Genomic DNA, 23,801 nt, shown 5'->3' on the forward strand with positions numbered 1-23,801 from the left:
TTTTGACTTCATCTTTTCCAATTTGTATCCCTTTGATCTCCTTTTGTTGTCGAATTGCTCTGGCTAGGACTTCAAGTACAATGTTGAATAGGTATGGAGAAAGTGGACAGCCTTGTCTAGTCCCTGATTTTAGAGGGATTGCTTCAAGCTTCTCACCATTTACTTTGATGTTGGCTACTGGTTTGCTGTAGATTGCTTTTATCATGTTTAGGTATGGGCCTTGAATTCCTGATCTTTCCAAGACTTTTATCATGAATGGGTGTTGGATCTTGTCAAATGCTTTTTCCGCATCTAAGGAGATGACCATGTGGTTTTTGTCTTTGAGTTTGTTTATATACTGTTTATATACTGGATTACGTTGATGGATTTCCGTATATTGAACCATCCCTGCATCCCTGGGATGAAACCTACTTGGTCAGGATGGATGATTGTTTTGATGTGTTCTTGGATTCCTCTTGGAGGATTTTACCTTTGATGAGTATGAAGTGTCCCTCCCTGTCTTTTTTAATGACTTTGGGTTGGAAGTCAATCTTATCAGATATTAGAATGGCTACTCCAGCTTGTTTCTTCATGCCATTTGCTTGGAAAATTGTTTTCCAGCCTTTCATTCTGAGGTAGTGTCTATCCTTTTCTCTGAGATGAGTTTCCTGTAAGCAGCAAAATGTTGGGTCTTGTTTGTGTAGCCAGTTTGTTAGTCTATGTCTTTTTATCGGGGAGTTGAGTCCATTGATATTAAGAGATATTAAGGAAAAGTAATTGTTGTTTCCTGTTATTTTTGTTGTTAAAGTTGGCATTTTGTTCTTGTGGCTGTCTTCTTTTAGGTTTGTTGAGGGATTACCTTCTTGTTGTTTCTAGGGCGTGGTTCCTGTCCTTGTATTGTTTTTTTTCTGTTATTATCCTTTGAAGGGCTGGATTCGTGGAGAGATAATGTGTGAATTTGGTTTTGTCGTGGAATACTTTGGTTTCTCCATCTATGTTAATTGAGAGTTTGGCTGGGTATAGTAGCCTGGGCTGGAATTTGTGTTCTTTTAGTGTCTGTATAACATCCGTCCAGGATCTTCTGGCTTTCATAGTCTCTGGTGAAAAATCTGGTGTAATTCTGATAGGCTTGCCTTTATATGTTACTTGGCCTTTTTCTCTTACTGCTTTTAGTATTCTATCTTTATTTAGAGCATTTGTTGCTCTGATTATTATGTGTCGGGAGGTATTTCTTTTCTGGTCCAGTCTATTTGGAGTTCTGTAGGCTTCTTGTATGTTCATGGGCATCTCTTTCTTTAGATTTGGGAAGTTTTCTTCTATAATTTTGTTGAAGATGTTTGCTGGTCCTTTGAGTTGAAAATCTTCATTCTCATCCACTCCTATTATCCGTAGGTTTGGTCTTCTCATTGTGTCCTGTATTTCTTGGATGTTTTGAGTTAGGATCTTTTTGCATTTTACATTTTCCTTGATTGTTGTGCCGATGTTCTCTATGGAATCTTCTGCACCTGAGATTCTCTCTTCCATCTCTTGTATTCTGTTGCTGATGCTCGTATCTATGGTTCCAGATTTCTTTCCTAGGGTTTCTATCTCCAGTGTTGCCTCATTTTGGGTTTTCTTTATTGTGTCTACTTCCCTTTTTAGGTCTAGTATGGTTTTGTTCATTTCCATCATCTGTTTGGATGTGTTTTCCTGTTTTTCTGTAAGGACTTCTACCTGTTTGATTATGTTATCGTGTTTTTCTTTAAGGATTTGTAACTCTTTAGCAGTGTTCTCCTGCAATTCTTAGTATATGTGCTGCCGAAGCGAGCACATCCCCTGCAATTCTTTAAGGGATTTTTGTGCTTCCTCTTTATTGTCTTCTGCCTGTTTAGCAGTGTTCTCCTGCATTTCTTTAAGTGTGTTATTAAAGTCCTTCTTGAAGTCCTCTATCATCATCAGGAGATATGCTTTTAAATCCGTGTCTAGCTTTTCCGGTGTGTTGGGGTGCCATGGACTGGGCGAAGTGGGGGTGCTGGGTTCTGATGATGGTGAGTGGTCTTGGTTTCTGTTAGTAAGATTATTACGTTTACCTTTCGCCATCTGGTAATCTCTGGGGTTAGTTGTTAAAGATTGGAGCAGAAGCTGTGTTCCACTCACCAGCAGTCTCTAAATCCTGCGGCGGGGGTCGTGGGTAGCTGACGGTACCCCGGTGCTGGTCCAGCCGGAAGAGGCCTGTGGTCCTACTCAGGCCGTTTTTCTGCTTCCCTAACTAATGCAGTCTCTGGTCCCGCGTGCAATTGGATTGGAGCAGAAGCTGTGTTCCACTCTCCAGAAGTCTTAAGATCCTGTGGTGGGTGTTGTGGGTAGCTGGTGAGTGTCAGCTGACCCTGCGCCCCAGCTGCCCCGGTGCTTTTCTGACCGGAAGAGGGTTGTGGCCCTATGTAGGCCGGATTTCTCTCTCCCCAACCAGAGCAGTCTCAGGTCCCGCGTGATTGGACTGGAGCAGAAGCTGTGTTCCACTCACCAGCAGTCCCAAAATCCTGCGGAGGGGGGTGTGGGTAGCTGGCGGGTGTCAGGCAACCCTGCGCTCCCGCTATCCTGGTGCTGATCCGGCCGGATGAGGCCTGTGGCCCTACTCAGGCCGGTTTCTGCTTCCCTAACTAATGCAGTCTCAGGTCCCGCGCAATTGGATTGGAGCAGAAGCTGTGTTCCACTCACCAGCAGTCCCAAAATCCTGCGGCGGGGGTCGTGGGTAGCTGGCGGGTGTCAGGCAACCCTGTGCTCCCGCTACCCCGGCGCTGATCCGGCCGGATGAGCCAAACAAATATTAAGATGGTAACATTTAAGTCCAAACACAATAACCATGGAATACATAATGTGATTAAAAACTGATGGTTATCGGGTTTAATGAAAGGAAACAAATATAAGCTTCATACAACAGATCTATTTTAAATGTAAGAATATGTTCTTGCACTTGGCGACAGGAACCTTGTATGGCTATTCGTTGGAAGGTTCTGCCAGCAACTGACCAATGCTGATGTGGATGCTTGGAGCCAACCATCAGACTGAGCTCTGGGACCTAGGTGGAGGAGCTGACAGAAGGACTGAAGGAGTTGAAGGGAATTGCAACCCCATAGGAAGAACAATGTCAGCTGGTCAGACCACCCAGTACTCCCAGGGATTAGACCAAGGAGTGTACAGGGAGGGATCCCTGGCTCCAAATACGTATGTAACAGAAGATGGCCTTGTCTGACATCAATGGAAAGGAAGGCCTTTGGTCCAGTGAAGCCTTGATGCCCTAATGTAGGGGAATGCTGGATCAGAGAGGAGGAAGAAGGTGGGTAGGTGGGGCAGCACCCTCATAGAGACAAATGAGATGGAGGAGAGGGCACATGTGAGAGAGGGGCTGTGGAGGAATAACAGGGAAGGGGGGATATCACTTCAGTTGTAAAGAAATGAAATGAGGGACTGAAGGAGCTGAGGGGGTTTGCAACCCCATGGGCGGAGCAACAGTGTCAACCACCAGATCCCCCCGGAGCTCCTGGGGACTGGACCACCAACCAAAGATTACACATGGAGGGACCCATGGCTCCAGCCACGTATGTGGCAGAGGATGGCCTTGTTTGACATCAGTGGAAGAAGCAGCCCTTCGTCCTGTAGGGGTTTGATGACCCAGTGTAGGGGAATGATAGAGTGAAATGAAAGGTGGGAGTGTGTGGGTGGGGGAGAACACTCATAGAGGCAGAGGGGAGAGAGATGAGATAGAGGATTTCTGGAGGGGAGACCTGGAAAGGGAACAACATTTGAAATGTAAATAAAGAAAATATCCAATAAGAGAGGGGAAAAAATGAAGAAAGAATATGTTCTTCTCATCCCAAAGGAGGGAGAAGAAAGCAATCATGGGGGTAGGCAGAGGGAGGGAGGAATCTGGGTGGAAGAGAGGACAGGGAGGGGAAAGGGGGAACATGATTACAGGTATGGAGGGGAGTGAGGGAAGACAGAAGTGATGCCCTGAAGGTCAGCAGAAAGAATAGAAACAGGTAACCTTGGGAGGTTGGGGGAACCCTCTAGAATGTACCAGAGACCTGATAGGTGAGGGACTCTCAGGACTCAAAAGGAGGAACCCTAGATGAAGTGCCCAACAGTGGGGAGAGGGAACTTGTAGAGTCCATCTCCAGGAGAAAGACAGGGCATCAAGTGGAGGGATAGGGTTGCCATCCCACAGTCAAAAACTCTTACCCAGAATTGTTCCTCTCTAAAAGAACTGCAGGGACAAAGATGGAGAAAAGAGTGAGATAAAGGTAGGCCAGTGACTGACCCAAACTGACACCCAGCTCAAGTGGGGGGGAGGGCTCCAAGACCTGACACTATTAATAATGCTATGGTGTGCTTATAGACAGGAGTCTAGCATGGCTGCCCTCTGAGAGGTCCTACAAGCAGCTGAAGAAGTTAGATGCAGATACTTATTTCCAACTGAGAGACAAAAGCTGAGGACCCCTGCGGTTGAATTAGGGAAAGGCTAGAAAAAGCTAAGGAGGAGGGTGACCCCATAGGAAGAAAAGAAATCTCAACTAATCTAGACTCCCGAGAACTCTCTGACACTGAGCCACCAACCAGACAGCACACACCAGCTGATATGAGGCCTATACAGCCTCATATATGACACATATACAGCAGAGGACTGCCTGGTCTGGCCTCAGTGAGAGAAGAGCACTTATAACCCTCAAGAGAATTGAGGCCCCAAGGAATGGAGAGGTCTGGTGGAGTGGGGTTGGGAGGATACCCTCTTGGAGAGGAGGAATGGGATGAGGAAAAATCAGAGGGCAGACCAGGAGGGGGATAATGATTGGACTTAAAACAAAACTTAAATAATAATAATGATAAATAAATACATAAATAATACTAAAAAGTAAAAGTCCAAAAAATTTAATATATGATGTAGTGTTATGAACTCTGAATACCACAGTACACAGAGGTTTCTAGAACTGATGTGTCTTACAAGAATGGCACTTGCTAAATTGCATATGAACTTACTAAGCAGTACAAGTCTGCTCCCTTCCACCAAGCTCTTGACAGTGGTATTTTATTTCTACTTTTTGAGTTTGCCTGGTTTTGGTACTTCATCCTAGTAGGGTCACAGAGCTCTCCAGACTCCTGTTTGTGGCCTATTTCACTTCACTTAGACATATGAATCACACCCTCGAGGTTTGTTCATGTTAGTATGTATTGCAGAATCTCCCTTTTTTAAATGCGGATAAGGATCTGAAGGGTAGACTTAGTAACAGAGCACTTGCTGCTCTTGAAGAGGACCCAGGTTCAATTTCCAGCGCCCACATGCCAACTCACAACCATCTATAATTCTAGTTTTAAGGGATCTGGTGCCCTCTTTTGGCCCCTATGGGCACCTGATACTTACACAGTGCATGTATATAATATGTAGGAAAACATTCATATACATAAAATAAAAAGAATAAGTCTTTAAAAAATTAAACGATGAACAATATTTTATTTGTTGATCTATTTATTTGCTGATAGATTTTGAGGTGGTTCCCACACCAAAACTCCAGGAATTCAGCTACCTCATTTAAACTCTTATTCCTGCTATCTTACTAAATACCCAGAAATGCAGTTGCTGAGCTATTCCACTGTGCCATTTTTAACTTGTGAGAACATCCAGAGTGACACCTATCAGCAAACAAAGATTTGTTGCCATAGGGGAAGCATTCAGCAACATGAAAGTACAACCTATGACTTGAGAGAAGACATTTACAAACCATGTGTCTCATAAGGTTGTAACACTCAAGATATTTAAGGAACCCTTATAACCTAGTAGGAAAAAAAATCCACAGCAACAAATACTTGTGTTAAAAATAAGCAAATATTTCAAATAGACTTCTCTCCAAAGAAGAGAAGCAGATGATCAAGAAATATTTGTAGATATTCTCAACATCAATTTTCTGGAAAATGTGATTCAGAACCACTATGATATGGAACCTTATGGTTGTGGCTATAGTATTTACCAATACAAAAGAGAGAGAATATATCTGGCTGGCAAATGGCTCAGCAGTTAAGAGTACTTGCTGCTTTTTCAAAAGACTTAGGTTCAGTTCCCAGCACCTACATGAGGAGGTACACAACTGCCTGTAACTCTAGCCATAGGGCAATAGATACCTTCTTTGTGGGTACCCATATGCTTGTGCAATATACATATTTAGGCATACACATGTACATATACATGAATATAAAAATGAGATCTATATTTCTGTGTGCATATCTGTGTTTGTATGTGGAGGTATGCACACATAGTCATGCAAAAATTAGGCAATTAAAAACTGATGGGAGAAATCTATCAGAGTATAAAGTAGTATTAGAAATCAACATGGTAGTGCAGATATGATGCTGATCAAAAGAAGCTCTCTTATTTTTGCCTGACTTCATGACTATAAACTGGTGAGACAGTGATTTATGGCTATGTACTATTCTGAGAGAGCTGGACCCAGGAAATACAGAAGGCTGATCCAGCTAGCTTATTGGTGCCCTCATTCTATATAACATCATCTTGAGCTGGAAACTGACAGTTGAGAATAAATTATTCACCACTTGCAATGGAAGCCTGGAAACTTGAGCCCTGGTGGGGCTTTCATGGTGACTCCCTAATACTTCTGGGTTCCGCTTCAAGGACAGCACCTCAAAGTGCATACTTTTGATGACACTGAATTCTCTTCTGCTCCTCAAACAGAAAGCAAAAGATTATCCATTGTCAATACGATGAAGATGTTTTCATGTTTTCCAGATAATTACCATGATGTGTTAACTTTGCCATGACCAACATGGGAGAAAAAATAGAAATTAAGCTTAATGGATTGTTTTCAATAAACACCATTTGAAAGCAATAGCGTTTTAGTTCCAAGCTTATTCCTGAGGGTTAATAGCTCAGATCATGGGGCTTCTCTATGTCTCCATCTCACATTCCTAATGCTGGTTTTGGCAGCTGACCAAATGTTTAGCGTTCAGCTGTTTTGACAGTTGATAAGAATGCAATAAAAATAAATAGTTCCCAGAGTGATAACTTGGTTTTCCAGATTTAGATTTTAAAATATAAAAATAAGAAAGGTAACAGCTTGGAAATGGGAAATATATGGTTTTGGAGGACTGCATCAGTCAATCAAATGACAGACAGACTGGTATCAACTTTGAAAAGGAGAGAGACTGTCACACAGCTGACAAAGACACATACAGAAAGTACAAATAAACTCGGGCAAAAAAGGTAGAGGAAGGAAACCTATTAAAAGTTCAGATGCATTCCCGTTTGTTTCCTGAAGAGCTTCAATATTCATATAGTGAGAGCTTCTCACATTCAATGTATAATTCACAGCACATTATTGTAACCTGTGTAAAGATCTGGAACAATAAGTGGTCCTTCTTCAGGAAGTATCTTCCAAACAGTAGCCGTTGGTAGGCTGCATCTGTAGGGAAAACAACTCCATGAATTTAAACACAAAGCAAATTTGGATTATTTACTAAAGGGACAAGGGACTTCTCAGACTTTTAATTAGGTCTTGAAGGCTGTATGTACTGAACATGCCAAAAATATTGATTTTAGTCCATCAGGAAATAAATACATATATATTTATGATTAAATATATATGGACATAATAATATAATAAATAAATATTATATATAAAATAAACATGTTTAGTCCACACACACACACACACACACACACACACATATATATATATATATATATATATATATATATATATATATATATATAACAACAACAACAGACACACACAAAGGGGGTGGCAGAGGTTTAAATGGTAAAATGCTTGCCTGGCATTATTAAAGCCCTGGGTTCAATTCTCAATACTATGTAGCTTAGGCATAATGGTACATGCCTATAATACTGGCACGCTATAGATGTCAGCAAATGGATCCAAAGTTCAAGGCCATCTTTGGCTACTGAGTGAATTTTAGGCTAGCCTGAGTTAAATGAAACCAACCCTGTCTCAAAAATAATACTTTTAAAAATAGAACTATAGCTGTTGAACACCTACTTTGTGTAAAAAGGGTGTCCAATAGCTTAATAATATCATAAAATATGTATTAGTCTCCCTTTGAAAGCAAAACAAGCTGCTAAATGAATAAGAGCCTTCCAGTGATACAGGCTCAAGTGATTTCAACCTCGATATGTTTTGAAGCCTCTGGTTTGCCTGTGTGACCCTTCAACTGAACTATTTCTATGCAATTTATAATGACCAAAGTTGTATTTTAGTGACACTTAAGCCCAATAATTCAGGTTGTAGACAAATATGGTTTTCTTTTTCCTGAAGGTACAACCTGTTGCAGACTAGTGTTTAGAGCAGGCTCTTGCATGTGTGTACCTGTGTGAAGACCTGCTGCCTGATTTCATGTGCTAAGATACATGTAAAAACCTTATCATCTCCATCCACCATCCACGCAATTTTGGCAGTAGTAATATCTATCTTGTATAATTTAAAGGCCATCCTCTGTGTGGCCTACTAAGAGGCATATCAAAATCACAGTAACATAAGTTAATATTGATACTATTTTACAGGCATATTAGGGCTTCTGGTCCTTCCAGAAAACGTATTATTCAAAGAAAGACCCAGACTTCCAACCTTTGAGGGAAAAGACAGACCAACACAATGAATGAATTGGCTATGCTGATTTAAAAGGTAGTCATGTACATTAGAGAAAGAACCAAATGTATTTAGGGTTTTTTTTTTCACCCAGGAAGACTCCCTAAAGACAAGTGTCTTCCCATGTTACAACGTGACATGTGGTATCTAAATACAGCAGCCCTTCCGGGGCATATGTGCTGTTGCCAGATTCAAATATAGGTTCTTAGATGGTGCACATATGGATTAAGTCACTGCTTCTATTAAAATCCCCCAAAGTCCTTATTCTATTATCAAAAGATTTTTGCTATTTGATTGTAGAGAGCAGAATGTCAAGATACCATTGGCTGTACCTCAGGCAGATAACAAGATACAAATGTGAAGGACCATTGCAGTCTGCCCTAAGGTACCTATGACACAGCCATGACTGGCTGTCTCTCAGTGAAGTCTGAGAAGTCTGAGGAGTCCTGTCTGAGACTCTAGTTCCTTACTTCTCAACCTGTGGTCATGACCCTTTGCCAAACTTCTATCTCCAATAAGTTTACTTAAAATTAATAACAGTATAAAATTACAGTTATGAAGTAGCAACATAAATAATGTTATGGGGTCACCACAACACGAGGAACTATATTAAAGGGTAGCAGCATGAGGAAGGCTGAGAACCACTGCAGTTGGAGAGACACATGAATGCAATACTCCAGGTCCCTCACTGGGTCATTGCATTTCTCATCTGATTTGGCTTTCCACATTGCCAAACATTCTAAATCTTAGCCCATTTCCCTTTGTGTAAAATTTTGGGTTGACTCAAATCACAAGCCAGTACAAAAGAGGATACCCATGGGCAGGAGAGCAGACTTGCAGATTAGAAGGTAGTAGCATCTTTCACCTCTGAGCTGTATCCACATCTGTACTGGCTGGTTTTGTATCAACGTGACACAGCTGGAGTTATCACAGAGAAAGGAGCTTCAGTTGAGGAAATGCCTCCATAAGATACAACTGTAAGGCATTTTCTCAATTTGTGATCAAAGGGGAAAGGCCCCTTGTGGGTGGGACCATCTCAGGGCTGGTAGTCTTGGTTCTATAAAGAGAGCAGGCTGAGCAAGGCAGGGGAAGCCAGCCAGTAAGGAGCATCCCTCCATGGCTTCTGCATCAGCTCCTGCTTTCTTACCTGCTTGAGTTCCAGTCCTGACTTCCTTGGTGATGAACAGCAGTGTGGAAGTGTAAGCCGAATAAACCCTTTCCTCCCGAACTGCTTCTTGGCCATGATGTTTGTGCAGGAATAGAAACCCTGACTAAGACAACATCTCATTTGAAATAAAATACCTTAATTAGAGGTGAACCCAATGTGGAAGGTCAGCAAGAACACATTATCACAAATGCACATTTGGAAGAAAAATTGTAAAAACCTAAACTTTGGGTTCACTTTGACCGGCTTGCTCAGAACTGATAATTTATATCCTCAGGCCTCTGCAGGTGTTTTCTTTCCTTCATAAACATCAATAGTGTGGGATTATTCTTACTTACACTAGTCATGCTTATATAAAGCATTTTCTCTGATTAAAATGGTATGGAAAATCTTAGAAAAGTTATAAGAAATGTAATGATTTAATATTCCACTCTGGAAAGACAACATTAAGTATGAGTTTCAGTCTTAAGGCTGGAGAGATAGGTCAGAGGGCAAGACACTTGTTACTTTTTCAGATCCATCTATATAACTGCAGTTCCAGAGACCCTATGTCTTCTTCTGGTCTCCAAGCATTCTAGACATACATCTGATGCACAGACATACATATAGACAAAGCATTCACACATAGAAAATACAAACGAACAAATGAGATACAATCTTAGAGGCTCTTTATGTAAAACAAACAAACAAAAAAAAACCTCAATTAACTCTTGAAACAATGTTATGGCTTGATTTTCTATTTCACACCTATGGATTCAATACTGACTGTAAACAAAGCAGCCATTTGGGATGAGGATGGGATTCATATTTTGAAAATCAAAACATAAAAATAATCAGAATTGATCCAAGCATGTGCCCCAGGCCAAAAGAAAGACACCCAATGGACCCACTCTGGCCACACTGGCCAGAGCATCCTGAAGAACATTCACCACGTGCCCCTGTCCTGCCAGCCCTGGGAGGTCAGAATAAAGATACCCAAGCACCTGCTGTGGGTACCTGTGGTGGATGAAGGAGAAACAGAGAGATGGGAAGATGGAGTACACTGTGGAGTGATGGAAGACAAAGCAAAGACAAGGGATTCATACACTGTGGAGAAAAGTGTACTGAGTGATGGTGAAGCACAGGCAGATATGAGGAGTCCATAGTGAGGTCCTGGCCTAGCCAGCTACCAAAGACCATCTGGGTATGTGGTCATGCTGAACCTCGGGTATGTGCCAATGTCAGTGGCCTCACTTACTACCGAAGGCCAAGCAGATGTCTGTGGTCTAGGCTTCTACCAGAGACCATGTGGCTATCTGAGGGCCGTGTTGTTGAAGGAGACATGCTTATCTGAATGACAAACACTGCCACCTGAGACCATGGGCTCAGGCTGCTACCAGGGTTGTGGGGTAGGGGGTTCAGGTGGAGGATGCATGTCTAATTGTGGTCCTATGGTAGCTTGGTCTGTGTTGATACCCCAGGCCCATGATATCACCAAAAGCCATACAGAAGTCCCTGGTATGGACTGCTACCTGTGGCACCATGCTGAGATTGCTGTGCCTCTTGCCAGACACAACACTGGAGAGATCTGACCCACCTGTCACCTGGGCAACACAGTAGGGCTGATCCTGACAGTGGGTGAGCAGATGAACTGACCCCTTCTGCTGTGGGGTGGCTTGGGCGTAAAGGAGAGAATCTCCTCCTTTCCCTGCAGCAGGCAGGAGACCAGGCCCCACACCTGCACCTCTCCTGAACAGCACAGTAGAGCTTGTCCTGGTAGCAAGGACATGAGCGAGCCAGTCCCAAGGACAAGGAGAGGAGGAGAGCCTCTTGCTGACTTCAACATTGGGTAAGCTAGCTGGGTCAGTCCTGGTGAGCTCTCCCTAGTGAAGTGGGCTTAGGAAAGTTGACAAGCTGACCAATTCATCTCCCTCCCAGACCCAGATCCAGGGCTATTAGTTGGCCCACCCCAACGTCTACTTCATCTATAATCTTCTGGAGCATGTGAGAGAGCCACAGATCCTGCCAATCCAAAGTTACAGGATCTCTATAACACAGGACAACAACAGGATATCTGTGAAGAGTTTTCATAAGGACCCAGTATTGATAGTATAGCAGAAGCCAGAGGCTTCAAAACAGAACAGCAACTCATTGCAAAGAAGGTTTTCAATAGAAGTCATGTGGACAAAAGGGTATATTGTATGGCATATTGTGACATACTACAGCTTCCATGACAAGATTGTTTTTAAACTATTCTATTTATTTTGTGGGGAGAGGTTGTAAGGGCAGAGGGTGAATACAAAGGAACAGAAAGAGGACGGGGATTGGGGTGGACGATGTGAAAATCACACAGAATCAATATAAAGTTTAAGAAAAATAACCTGAATTTCATTAAGTGCGTGCCTTATTTTCTACTTTATCTTTTTCCTCTGATTTCCCTTGGCTACAGCTGCGGCTTGTTAGTAGTAATTTGTAGACAGTTTCTTTCTTCTAGAAAAGACTATGTTTCTTCTCTAAAGGTCATCTTTTAGTCACTGTGAGAGCTGCATCAACTGTAATAAATATTCGTCTTTCCTAACAAAGCAATGAGCAAACACAGCCCAGGACACAATGTCATCATCTTATCATACGCTTATCCTAATCTCTGAGATGGTGAAAACACCTCCCGGAAACTGTGAGGAGGACCAGTCATGTTTAAGGCCCAAGACTGCAGCAAGAAGGGTTTCTATTATTCTTTCCCTTTAAGGAATCATCAAATAAGTTGTTTTCCTTCTTAGAAGTGGGTTGTGTTCTCATATTCAAGGATTCATTTGAGTGCTTGGCTTGCATTGTTTTTAGGGTGGTTATGTAAAGCCTCAAATTATAGAGATAAAAATATAACTCTAAGACATAATAATAAAGACATATACAATTTCTATTTATAGAACACAAAAGTCTAGGCTCTCTATTTGCTGACTAGTTGTGGCGTAGCATGCATGGAAAATGTCCTGTTGTTTTCTAAAGAGATTTAGTTATGAAATCACAGTGTGAGTGAGGTATGGAGACAGCATAGTGTAAAGATCTGACTAGATTTGGATTCAGGCTATGTTCTCATTTTCTGTTTTTTTCAGAGTGTTATTTTAAACACTCAGTATCTTTTTATTGATTTATAACAAGTATTTCTAATTTAGAGGCTTATAAATACTAGAAATAATACACAGTGACTAACATGTACTAGGTCCCCAATAGCTAGAGGATGGACTGACAAAATTAATTCACTTTTGATTATGTGTGCAGAGGGGTGCTGATTCAGCCTTGATGGTTGTGGTTATACCCAGACCCCATGTGTGGCTTTACCACACATCAACCAAGTGACCAGTCCAATAATGTAGAATGTAGCCATTCTTAGTGCCCAGGGCTGCAAACTAAAAAAAAAATAATTTCCAATACTTTTTATGTGTTTGATGGAAAGTCCTAAGAAAGCAGAGAACGAAGGCCTGTTGTTTTCCTAACTTAATACAATTCTTGACTGTAGAGGACCCGCAAATATTTAACCAGTATATAAACATCCATACTAAATTAAAAAGCCATTTTCATATAAACTTTTCTTTACTCCAGCTTATTCATTGACATTGACTTTCTTGTATCAGAGATACTGACACATTATTTTGCTTCATAATTAGTTTTAGATTTTAATTAAATATTGCATAATTTCTCCCAACACCCATCTCATCCTTCTAAGTAATGCTATGTCCTGACTTCCTCTCAAATTCATGACTTCTTTTTCCATATTTAATGCTGCATACATTATCCATATGAAAAATATAATAATAGAATATGCTAAATACATTTATTATTGCTTGTACATAATTTCACTGTTGACTAGTTGGTATCAGATAACTAATTAGGGGTCTCAGCCCTGGGAAAGACTAATTCTGCTACTTTCAGTAGTCATTAAATTGCTTTTCATCTAAGGTGGATGCCTAGGTAAGGTAATTTCTACATATGTATATGTATGTAGTATGCACATATATACATGGATGTATATGTGTTTATATATGTGGAATCAGAAGTGCATGTTTAGAGGACATGGACATGTGTGCATGTGAACAGCCTTTCTTAATTGTTCTCAAATTTATCTGATGAGGCAGAGTCACTTTCTGAACTTTGAGCTCATCAATTCCAGCTAGCCCAGCTTATTCCAGAGGTACCCTGTCTCCACCTCCCAAGTAATGTTATTATAGGCAGTTTCAAGGTTTGTCTACCTGGAATTTACATGGGTCCTAGAGATCTGAATCCCAATCCTCATACTTCAGTGATAAGTGCTTTATCTACTGAGCCAGTCCCACCTGCAGTTCTAATGGCAGTTTTAAGCACAGGAAAATGTCAAGCTGAAATCCAGAGATTAGAAACCCAGGAAATCCATCTATAATGGGTAGCAGCAGTGTAGGCAGATTCAGAGGCATAGATCATAGACCCCAGCATCCTGTTTCGATTTTTAATTATTCAAATTTAAATCGGTATTGAGGCCTTCTAGCCAGGAGGCTGCTTTGAGATAGGAGCAATAGATAGAACAGTTAATTCCAGGAAAGAGAGAGTTGTTTCCTAGGAACTAGAAGTCTGGTCAAAGGAAAAAAATTAGCACTACTTCACAAGATGAAAAACAACTCTCTTACCTCCCATCAGCAGTAGCACAATATGGGGCCATCTATCCAAGAGAGATGTCTGAGGTTTAAGAAATACAAATATGTCTATGGATGTTATTACTCAAATAAGAGTTGAAAGATTTTGTGTTAGAGAGTGGAAGACACTCTCCATTCATTAATGCATCACCCTTCCCTTGACTTTAGCATCAGTCATTTAAAGGGACAGAGTGTTCTGTTGAAGACATCCCTTCTTATGGTACCAATTTCAATGCAGATGCCTCATGTGTTTCATTGACACTGACCTGACACAAGGCACGCAAAATCTCGTAAATTAAAGAAATGCAATGGATAAGTGACTGCTTAGCCTAGTCACTCCTTTTATAGAGCCTCTTGCAAGTGTCTTTCTCTGTACACATTTTTCTGTGCATATTTTCTGTCATACCTGAACACAGACTTAATACCTATGGACTTGATGTTAGGTTGATGTTTACATTTTGTCTTTATGAGTTTTACCTCTTTTTACCTTTTCTAGTCTCCTGTTGATCCCAATATTAGCCTCAGGCCTAGGGGATCAGGAATCCTACTACAGTGATAACTGATAACCCCAGCTGAAGTAGTTACTCGGAACACTGTTGCAAGAAAATACACAATGAAAGCAACTTAAAGAGGGAAGAGCAACCTTTAATTTATAATCCAGGGGATACTATTCATCATGGAGTGGAAAGAATGCATGCAGGAGCAAGAGAAATGACATCCACAGTGAGGATTAGTAAATAATGATGCTCAGGGACCCTTTGCCTTTTAATTTAAGTCCACTGATCTTGCACATGGGGTAGTTCCCCCCCCCCCCACACACACACACTTCCATCAACCTAATCTAGATAATCCCTCACAGGTATACACAGAGATTCATATCTATGGTGACTTCTAAATCCTGCTAAATTAGAATCAAGAATAACTGCTGTGCTTCCTTGTCCACCAGAACTAGATGACTAGACCCTATTTCTGAATACTACATATAGTTTATCTATAAAACAAAGAGAAATCAAGCTGGACCTGAGCTCGAAGCTTTTTCCCTGATGGATAGTTTTCAGAGTGGTAGGAGTTGCTCGTTAGAGTGCTAGAGGAGAAAAGGCACCAATGGTTTTATCTGGATGTTAATCCTATGATCTATAATACTAATCTGCCAGGCAGGATGTGCCTACTTGGACAATAGTGGCATAAGCGTTATAGTGGTAACCAACTATGCCATGCTTAGATTGTAGCCCCAGTCCACAGAAGGGAATAAATGCTTGGTCTGGCAAATACCATTTAAAAAGCCCATGACTAGCAAAGCAATAGACTCTGTGAGGGAACTTATCATCATTGTATAGGTAAATTAAAACAACATGAAATATCTATAAATATCTATATGGTATACCCATAGACAAATGCTATTTTCAGCCTAACTTAAGGTTTTCTGAGTAGAGAAGACAGCATTGCTGTTCAAGGTGCTGAAAACAGTGACCATTGACTGCTTAACCCTAAACATTTATACTTCCCTCTCTATGGCTTAGAGATGCCATGAGCATCATTATGAACAATGAGAGAGAATAGAAAGAATACAAGAAAGGAAAGATAGGAAGAAAGGCTATAGAGTGGATATTCTGGGAAAGACAGAGCCACTGTAATCATGAACTCTCAGAACATGCCCTAATCAACATTCCTGAATGGGGGAAGGGCTAATTGAGATCTATAACTCTCTTTTGAACTAGTAATTACTGATAGATCTAGGAGAGTGAGTCGATGTCTTCAGGTGTGTACACATTGTAGAGATCGTGAGGCTTCAAAACTTGATTAGAAGTGAATAGATGTTCCTAACTAAACTAAAACGATATTAATATGATAAGAGATTTGTAGGAAGGATGAGGGAGAGGTTGACATAGAGAAAATAGGTAAAAGAAGATAGAGTGTGAACATAATCAGTGCACATTAAATATAGGTATGAAATTGTCAAGTCATCCTAAATACAACCACTGAAAGATGGGTGATAAAATCTTGTAGGATGTACTAGAAACAAAGTTGCAGTCAGGATGAATCTCTCTTAAAATGTTTTCAACTCCAAACTAAATAATTTAGTTTCACCAGGATTCTGGAGCCTACACCCACTTCTAAAGCATTAGAACTCAATGAGGTACAATGTATCTTAAAACTCTAAGTCAAGCTTTCTCATACAGAGTATGAAATCTACACTTCCAATTTTTGGATTGAAAGAAACCAACTCTAAGTACTAAATAATTATTATTTTCACCATTTTTATTTTACATGTGAGCACTTTAGTCTCTCTTGTCTTTTGTATTCACTGGTATAAAATTTCTAAAATGTGAACTAAGATTTTTAACCACCTTCTCTGTGCCATGCCTTTCACTTAGGTAGCTTAATTCTTAATTCTATGAAAGATGTCCTTTAGGAGCAAAGCAACTGATGCTCAGAGGGCTGCCCCAAGATGGCAGCCAGCTCATAAAGGGAGAACAAAGCTCAGGTGCAAAACCAATGAAGAAGAGTACAATCATACATCAAAATATCAGTTTGTTTATCATAAAGCAAATATCTGGGCATTGTAAAAATGATCGAAAATTCAGAAATATTAAAAATGAAATGAAACTGAAATTACCTACATATTCCACAAATCACTACAATTTAGATTTAAAGGTATTCCCTTATAGATATTAGCATGGTATCTGTGTGTGTGTGTGTGTGTGTGTGTGCACGTGCGCGCACATGTCTCTAAGAATGAAGATAGTTCCTGACGGCTTTTGTTTTTATATATTTATATATTTATTTGAAGAAGACTATAAAGATACAAAAGTTGATAGCAGAAAAATGACTTATTTTACAAAAAAAAACCCAAAGGGTAAATAGAAAAATATAAAAGGGAGAAATAACATGATCCCTGTAAGAAAAAAATTTCCTCATTGTTATTGTTGCTTCAAAGGCATCAAAGAAAAGGTGAAATTATGGTCTCTTTAAAAGTGTTAAATATATATATATATATATATATAATTTATAATAATATAATATATATATATATATATATAATTTTAAGAACCATTATAGCAAAGCTATTAGTTTAAATGATAATTTAAACTGTCAGTGTACATAGTCTGGATTATACTTTCTTGTGGTTCTTCTTATCATCCTATTTAGGGACAGCAAGGTGATTCATGCTGAGTTTGTGCTATGCAGGAGTCTTTTATTCCTTGCAGCCTATACCAACTCCCTACATGTCTACATGAGGCTGAGGCTAAGGGAGTACATTGGTGCTGAGTCTGGCTTGGCCCTGTAAGGGACTGTATGACATGACTTACTGCCCCTAGAACAGAGCCAGCAGGGAATGAGCTTCCACAAGTGTCAAAAGACCTCCACATAAAACGAGATAAACTGAGTCTAATAGAAGACAAAGTGGGAAACAGCTTTAAATGCATTGTCATGGGAATTTTATTTTTTATTTTTTTGAACAGAGTAGCAATGACTCGGGTTCTAATATCAATAATTGACAAATGGAGTCTCATGAAACTGAAAAGCTTCCGGAAGGAAAAGGACACTGTCAATAGGATAAAATGGCAACCTTCAGATTGGGAAAAGATACCCCTATATTTAAGATATAATATAATTACAATATTTCCCCCCTTCTCTTTCCTCCATCCAAACTCTTCCATATATCCCTCCTTGATCTTTATCAAATTTATGTCCTTTTGTATTTACCGTTGTTAGTGTGTGTGTGTGTGTGTGTGTTTGTGTTCCTAAATATATAAGTACAATACAACCTACTCAGGCTGTATAATGTTACTTATAAGTTTGCTTTTAATCCTGACCATTTGGAACTAGGGTAGCTAATTGGTGTTTAAAAGATTCCTGCATGAGAAATAGTTTTCATGGTACCTGAAGGCATAATGCAAGCTTCCAAGGGAGAGAAGCAACCAACAGTTTTACCCTCCTATGACTCCATGAACTACAACACTGATCAGCATTTTTCAATAACCATAATGGTGCAGTAGTGGCACACATACCTTGGTGGTATTCAGGTGTCTTAGTTAGGGTTCCATTGCTGTGAAGAGAAACCATAACCAAGGCAGCTTTCATAAAGGACAACATTTAATTGGAGCTAGCTTATAGTTTCAGAGGTTGAGTCCATTATCCTCAGGGTAGGAAATATGGCAGTGTCCAGGCAGACACAGTGATGGAGAAGGAGCCAAGAGTTCTACATCTTGATCCAAAGGCAGCCAGGAGAAGACTGTGTTTCAGGCAGTTAGAAAGAAGGTGTCTTCTGCACTAAGTGGAGCCTGAGCATGGGAGACCTTCAAACCCACCCCCTAGTGACACACTTCCTCCAGCAAAGTCACACCTCCTAACAATGCTACTCCCTAACAGCCAAGCATATTCAAACCACCACACTAAGACCTCTCTAATTGGACTGTGTCTTTCTAATTCATACACAGAAAAGTATATTATTATCATTACCATCTTCCTTTAAATTGATAGAAATTTATTGATCCCCCATATTCTTTGTTTCTATATTAGCTAATTTCTATCACCTGAGTTTGGGTTATAAAGCTTTTCATCTTGGAAATAGTGAATGTTAAGAGTTTTTGAAGTACTTGTACAATAGCACTGAAATTTAAATTTACATTGGATGAGTATTATATGTGAGTTTTCTCAAAGTTCTAATGCATTAAGAAATTTACAAATCTACAGGTGGACCTATAGAAACACAGAGAGTGCTCATTTATCACAGATGGCATATCCTTAAAATCCAATTTAAAAATTACGCAGTATTACATAAAAGAATAGCAAGAGGTAAATGACTTATTGTTATTGATAGCATTCCTGAAAGTAATTGTTTTTATAAGACCTGTGTTAATTTTATGATTTAGGCAATCCTTTTTATTCTTTTAACTTACCTTTCAAAAATAAAATAGATGTTTTGGTTTAGAGGACATCTAATTTTTCATATGGATCGCATTTTTTATAATTTCTAGAATTCAGCTGCTCTTCAGTAAATCTTATTAAAGTGGCATGCACTCCTTGGAAGCAACCAAAAGTTCTCTAATTAGACTTAAGATCTTGTGATGGTTTGTATATTCTTGGACCAGGGAGTAGCACCATCTGGAGGTGTGGCCTGGTTGGAATAGGTGTGACCTGGTTGGAATAGGTGTGTCACTGTGGGTGTGGGCTTAAGAATCTCACCCTAGTTGCCTGGAAGTCAGTCTTCCACTAGCAACCTTTGGATGAAGATGTAGAACTCTCAGCTCTGCCTGCACCATGACAGCCTGGATGCTGCCATGCTCCCACCTTGATGATAATGGACTGAACCTCTGAGCCTGTAAGCTAGCCCCAATTAAATGTTGTTTTTTATAAGACTTGCCTTGGTCATGGTGTCTGTTTACAGCAGTAAAACCCTAACTAAGACAGACCTGATGAAGAAGAGTGCAATTATGCCTGATACTGGAAAGCTAAGCAAAAACTCAGAGCTAATAAGGTCATGCTATAGAGGGGTCCTGTTGGACCCACAAGGAGATGAATAATGACACAGAGACTTTTAAATTTTATTATACCTTAGGCCTTAGCGAGGCTACCACCCAGCTAGTTCATCTAACTTCATTAACCTGATTATTCTAGTCCACATCCTGCCACATGGCCTGTTACCTCTCTCTCAGTCTCAATATGTCCAACCATATTGACAGCTATGTTCAGCTGTCAAATCCTCCCACCTCTTCTTCTCCCAAGGACTCCTCAGCCCATAAGTCCTGCTTTCCATTTCCTGCATAGCCATTGGCCATCAGAGCTTTATTAAGCCAATCAGCAAGGGAGGAAGGTGTATGAAACACCCAAAATACCATAAGAATAAAAATACCAAAATCCAGCCAGTACTAAGCTCTCTTCTGGCAAAGAATTAACAACTGAGTAATACAAAGAGAACCTTCATACCATGTGCCCCAATGTCTCCTTTTTTTCAGATCAACAAGTGCCTTTTTCTATAACATCAATAAATTAGAAGAACAATTATGAGAACTATTAGGTAAGAACTACTTTCACAATATTCAGTCCAGTTGTATTTGGCAACCTTGAAGAATGTACTTCACTATCTATCCTATCTTGGTAAGTCCAAAATTCTGTACCTAAATCACTTTCTATCACTATTTAAGTTTTTATATCCTCTTTCTTATTATGTATTACCAAACCAAAATCAACATTTTAGACCATAAAACATTTTCTTAGATCCTAATCAACTTAAGTTTATATATGTTTAATCTTTAATAAAGAAAACTGTAAGACTACATCTAGTCTTCAACCCCATCAGAGACCTAAGAAGGATAAATATCACCTGAGTGAACAGGATATGCCGAGCAAGCAGCTTTCTAAACTATACAAATGACAAAGATGCTGGTTGCCTGGAGAGTCATGCAAGGTTCCTCTGTATTGTTGTTGCATATATCTCCAGCCATCAGGCCCAGAATATCTGGCAGACAATAATTATGAGAAACTAGACTACATTTTCTCAGCAAAGTATGGCAGTTGATTTTCCAATGTCCTGTTTGTCCACTGTTTGGACAGCATGCAGTTAGCAGTTGTGGAAAACGCAGGGTTTATTTTCCCCCTATGGTGTTGCAGGATACTTGATCACACTGTGAACCCCAACATTATGATCTGGAAAAATTTGTTCCTAGTTGTGGTGTGCTGTTTATTCTGTCTTGGTGAATCCAAAGTTTTGAGCTTGCATATAGCTTTAACCCAAAGCTTTTTGTAAATAAGAGCTAAATAAAGTCAACAATAGATCAAGAGGCAGAGCAAGCTACCAGTTGACAGGGAATGAATATCAGAAAATCCAAAAAAGAGAAAGGAGGTATTTAAGACAGTTTGGAGAAGAAGAAGGAGTTGTTTCCTTCTGGGACATTGGTGGAGTAGGAAGATCAGCTGGGTTCTTCCTCTGTCTTTAGATTTCACCCCAGTGTCTGGCTCCTGAGTCCTCATTGGTAAGTCAAAATTTCAGGATTTTGTTTTTTCTAAACAGCACAGTAACTAGCCTTGGCACAGTAGAAGCAAGCATCACGTGGAGGTTCTTCAATGCCCATCATCTCCTTCAGGGGAGAATGGAGGTACTGCAATAAGCAGATATGTCTCTGTCAGAAAAGTCTTTTTTATTATAATCTTAAATGCCATATTCTGTAGATCTCTAAAGTGTTTGAAGATCATTTATCGATCTAAACTATGTCTAAATAGACAAAAAATTTCTTTTTTTCTAGCTACTTACTATCTGCTTAACACTTAAAGCATATACAGGAGGCTAAATAAAGCTTATTTCTGTAATTAACTAAACTATTACTTTAAAAGGCTATTTGTTTGGTTATTATAGGTGACTAACAACTAAATTGCATTTCTTGATTATCCTAAACTGCTTGTAATAGTAGCATTCAAAGACTAGAACTTCACATTAAATTGTTAAATGCATGGCATATGTGTAATACTCTAAAAAAAGAGTTGAAACAGTATGTAGTAACAAGAACCTTAAATTTCTACTCATACAAAAATCCATACAAATATAAAATACTTGAGACTTGTTGATGCTATTTAGTATAAAAATGGATACATTTACTTTTTCTCTTTTATTCTTTCATCCTTATATCCCTCCTTTTCTTTTCATCCCTTGATCCCTTTCCCCCCTAACACTAAATGGGAGAGAAATGAGCAAGGGGGGAAGAAAGAAAGGGACCTCTGAATCTAACCTCCTTCAATTTATTGTAGGAAAACACACAATTGCCACTTTACCTTTCCAGCACAGTTCCTAACTACAGTCGAGTTGTTCTTGTCCTCACAGATAAGTCCGGTCCTTTCCCCTCTCCAATGAAACTTTTATTGTCCATGGGAACAATTTTAGAAAGCTAAAACCAATAGAAAGACAGAGTTTTGGAAATTCTGCCTTTTTAATGCCCGCAGTTCATTTCACTTCTGTACCTTGAAAGACATAGAAATAACAAGGGTGTTCAGAAAAAGAGAATCCTACATCTATCTCCCTGTAATTCTGATATTATTTGTGAAGGTTTTTCTTGAGTGGAACTTCATACTGCCATGTTACCCACGCTCATCACAGAACATCACCTTTATTTCTCTGTCTGGGAATGTCAGAAGTAAAGGGGACCTGAAGATTGAGAAGACAAAGACAGAGTTGCAGAGAGGTAAATGTAAAATCATGGGCTTGCATAGAGCACTGTTAGAAGACATGTGGTCCAACTTAATCTTTTGAGGCTAAAGCATTCATACTAAAAGGAGCCAATACAAAAATGCATCCTATCTTGCAGTACTTAAATCTCATGTCCATATCTATTTGTATATCTGTATGCTAAGGCTATGAATATGACTGAAAGAAGTGGCAGAGTCAAATCCCCACTTACTTTTCTTTTATCTCACTGTATTCCAAGCTCATTTGAAAATTTTTAGAAAGACTATTTTTTGTTTTTATATTGAAAATATTTTTATGCACTATATTCTGATGCTAGCTTCCCATCCCTCAAATCTTCCCAGATCCTTCCCATCTCCCCACCCACTCAACCAACCAACTCCTCCTCCTTTTTCTTTCTCTTTCTCTCTTTCTTTTTCTTTTTGTTCAGGTTTTAATTTTTTCCTATTCATAAAAAAAAGAGTTATTTCCTGACCATGACAATCTTATTCAGGTGGAGAATACTTTCTAAAATACTGGAATGTCTAACATAGGGTCTGAACTGTTTTCAATTTCATTTTTAATTAAAATTGTAAAGTATATAATTCACATAGAGAATACTTTCCAAAATACAAAAATGCCTAACATGGAAGCTAAAAATTGTATGATTTATTTTCTAATTAAATTTTTTCACATGTACTTTGATCATATTCTTTAAAGCTCTTGGAATTATCAGTCAAATTATTTTCATTTGACTTGTGTTTTTGAGATCTGGGTCTGAGAGAAATAATTCAGTCTTGTTAGGGAGTATGAGAATGCTTTGAAGTCCTGACTTAATTGGCCTATTATATCAGTTTCTGGTAGGAATTTACTAGACTATCCCATGGTAATGGATTCACCTATGTCTCATTTAAATCTTTTCAGTTTTTACCTTATGTATTGGGAAGCTATGTTATTAGATACATAAATATGTATGTATATGATGTCATCCAGATACACTTGACATTTATTCCTATGGACTATCCAAGCAACATTCCTTGTATTTTGTAGCAATATTCATCTTTGGTAAAATTCTTTATAAAGTTTGCATCATTTTGGCATCACTCTTCTGATATCCCTTGCTTCCTTATGCTCATTTCTTGCATGGATATATATATATATATATATTTGTAGCTAAAAGATATATATATATATATATATATATATACCTTTTT

This window comes from Mus caroli, unplaced genomic scaffold, assembly GCF_978045245.1.
Source record: "Mus caroli unplaced genomic scaffold, Mus_caroli_1 scaffold_20, whole genome shotgun sequence".
NCBI classification, from domain to species: domain Eukaryota; kingdom Metazoa; phylum Chordata; class Mammalia; order Rodentia; family Muridae; genus Mus; species Mus caroli.